The sequence below is a fragment of the Rousettus aegyptiacus genome, unplaced genomic scaffold (genome assembly GCF_014176215.1).
Source record: "Rousettus aegyptiacus isolate mRouAeg1 unplaced genomic scaffold, mRouAeg1.p scaffold_m13_p_2, whole genome shotgun sequence".
Classification (NCBI taxonomy): domain Eukaryota; kingdom Metazoa; phylum Chordata; class Mammalia; order Chiroptera; family Pteropodidae; genus Rousettus; species Rousettus aegyptiacus.
In genome coordinates, this window is record NW_023416295.1 from 28,136,322 (window position 1) to 28,139,810 (window position 3,489).

Consider the following 3,489-nt stretch of genomic DNA (forward strand, 5'->3'; position numbering starts at 1 on the left):
TATTCTTAAATGTCCAAATGTTGGCTGGTTAATCTATTTTCAATATTATAATATTAGGAGGATAAATATTGATGTATATACTATAGACATAAAAATAAACAAAACAATGTTATAATAAACTAATAAACATTTTTAGATATATTATTCATCCATTTAACAAATATTTGTTGAATACCTGCTATGTGCCAGGCATTAGAGTTATGAAGATGATCAAGAAGACCTTATTCCTTTGGTTTCAAGAACCTTATAGTGCATTGGAAGATGTAAGTAAATAGTTAATTGCATTACAGAGTGAGTATGTAATTAAAGTACAAAGGATGAGTAATCAGAAAAGGCTTCCTGGAGTGAATCCCTGAAAAATAAGAGACTACTGGTAGAAATATGTGGCAGAGGGTTCCTGGAGAGGAGGAAAGGATAATTTTACAGAAACTGAATGATCTACAATAGAGTTGAAATGTTTTTAAAAGTTCTAGTTGCAGATCATTAGTTAGTTCTAAAACCTATTTCACTGGTCATGGCCAGTATTTTAGGTTAAATGAGGGAGAATAAAACAGAATGGAAAACATCAGAGTGTGTCACTATAGAAAGGTTAAATCTCGTTTTAAAAAAATAGTGTTTTATGATGTGTGTGAACCAAATCAAAAAATACCTGAGAAACACCAAACAAGAATGTCAACGGTACATAGGGGAGGCAGCTTAGGGAGTGTCAAAGACAGATCTGAAATCAATTTTAGTATATCCTGAAGACACTGGGAGCCATTGAAGAGTAATTCAGGGAATAGTGAGATAAGTTTTGAGTTTTGGAAAGGTCCCTCTAGAGAAAAGATTAAAGATAAGCCAGGAGACTGCACTGGTAGTAATTGCAGTAATGCATAAGAGATAGAGATGCTCTGGACTAGGACAATAGTAATGGGGATATACAGACACCCTGCTTAACGCTGCTCCTTAATATTATATAGAGGTACCAATCTTTAGTGTTGCATTAGTTCCCTCCAGTAGTAAACAGTAGGTGATATGTAAGGCAGAAAAGGCAGAATGATTGATATGCACTTGGGATGTTGACCAATAAGTAGGATGAGATAAGACCAGAGCTTGGGAGTATTAAGAAAGTGATGGAAATGTTAGAGTGTGAAATATAAGCAGAATTTAAAAAGATACGAAATCTAGAAGCTGATGTAAATAAAAAATAGTGAGAACAAGACACCCACTAGAATGGTTAAAATCAAAAAGACTGGCAATTCTCGTGTCAGTGCGAATGTGGAATAAATGAACTTTATGTATGCTGCTGGTGGAAGTAAAAATTGCTATATTCACTTCGTAAAATTGGTTGGCAGTATCTACTAATGCTGATTATATACAGTCTGTGATCCAACTATTCCTCTCCTTGGTACTCCTCTTCTACAAAGAGAAAAGCATGCATTTATCCAAGAAGACTTGGACAAAAATGTTCATAGTAGCCTCATCCATAATAATCAAAAACTGAGAGCAACTTAAAGGTCACCAATACTAGAATAAATAAATTGTGATATATTTATACATTAAAATATTATACTGTCTCTTGCAAAAACATGAGTTAATCTCACAAACGTAATAGAGAATGAGAGAAACAAACACAAAAGAGTACACACTGCATGATTTCAGTTATAAGAAAGTCAAAACAGATAAAGCTAATAATATACAGTGTGGGAAATCAGCATAGTGGTCAATTGATGAAGGCCAGTAATGGCATGGTAGAGACTCAAAGGTCTTCTAGGAGTAGAAAATGTTCTGTTTCTTGATCTGGAAGGTGATTACATGAGTGTGTTCACTGTGTGAAAAGTCATCAGGCTTTATGCTTATGATTTTTGATTATGAAAATATGTTTTACTTCAGTATTTTAAAATAGTAAAAAGTCAAGAGAGACTAATTTTTGTCTTAGAATAAGTTCTAGCAGAAGTACAATTTCTGGTTCCATACGAACCTCAGCTGCCCAAAGTTGAGTTTCTCATACATTTCAGTTCGTGGCCCAGTAGTCCAGGCAAGGTCTCACTAATATTTTATTTCATGTTATTTTTATTCTTTTTATCCCCAGTCTTCTTGCCTCCCAGGTAATCATCCTCGTGTACTTAGTATCTATCTTTTCAATTCACTGTCTGTTCTTCTATGTAGAAATATGTATGTCCCTGGAAAATTTATAATGGTGGTATATATGTGTGTTTTTAATATCCACAAATGACACTGTAAAAATCTCATTTTGCTTCTTACATAGTAGATTTAAACACTGTGATTTTGCAATATATCCATGCTATATGAAAATACACCAAGTTATTGTAATTGCTGCCTGGCATTCCACTATATACACACATTTTACTTATTTATTACCCTAGTAACAGACATTTAGTTTGCCTCGCACTCCTTGCTACCACAGACTGTACAAGTTTCCTTATGGACCTGTGTGAGAGTTAGTTAGTTAAGTACATTTTACAGGCTTTCATCTTTAGCATCAATTTGTTTTCCAGAAAAATTCAATCAAATTTTCATCAGGTTTTATAATTATTTTTATTCCTAATCTAATAAGCAAAAAACTCTCAACACAGTTTTAATTTGTATTTTTAAATAACTATTAAGTTAACAGTTTTCCATGTGTTTTTGTTCATTTTACATTTCTTCTTAGTCGACTGCTTATTCACGCCTTTAATGCCTTTATCTTCCAGTAATTTGTTTTCTGTCTTATTGATTCTTCAGAAAGATGTATATATTAAGAAAATTTACCTGTGGTTAGATATTGCAGATATTTTTTTTTTCTCATTTTAGTACTTGTCTTTTAACTTTGTTTATTATGGTACTGCTGGTGGTGATAGGCTGTTTTTTGTTTGTTTGTTTTTTGTTATTTTGTTTGGTTTTGGCCTTATGGCTATCTTTTTATGGTTTCTGGATTGGAGATAATGCTCAAAAACAGCAAAAAAAAAATTACTCTAGGTCAATTATATGTTAAGAGGTGAGAGATGTATGAGAGAGGAAAAGTGGGGTCAAGAGGAACATTAATTCTATCAAGGCATACCAGGGAAGAAAGGAACCAAACAAACCGAAGGGAACAAATATTTGTAAAACAAATTTTCAATGTTAGGCCCTGCTGGGAATGTTACAGATAAACTAAAATAGTGCTTGCTTCAGCAGTATATATATTGAAATTGGAATGGTACAGAGAAGATTAGCATGGCCCCTGCGGAAGGATGACCTGCAAATTCAGGAGGTATTCCATATTTGTAAAAATAAAAAAAGTTTTAGACCACAGTAAAAATTCAATGTGGCAATAATTGTTATGATAAAGAAGAAAATATAAAGCAAACTATATTCAGGACCACCAGGCTGATATCTTCTGAAATGTGCCACATGGTAAAGAAAGCAATAGTTCTCTGGTCAGCACAACTGCTGAAGAAATATATACACACACACACACACACACACACACACACACACACACATACACATATATATGTGTGTGTGTGT

General features: G+C 33.3%; 1 non-coding gene across 1 annotated transcript; it reads left to right on the plus strand.

Annotated features, from left to right (window-relative positions):
• Positions 1–3,140: 3,140 nt before the first annotated feature.
• LOC118614438 lies at positions 3,141–3,247 on the plus strand. Its single transcript, XR_004956043.1, has one exon. It is a non-coding gene; the product is annotated as a U6 spliceosomal RNA (small nuclear RNA).
• The last annotated feature ends 242 nt before the right edge of the window (positions 3,248–3,489 follow it).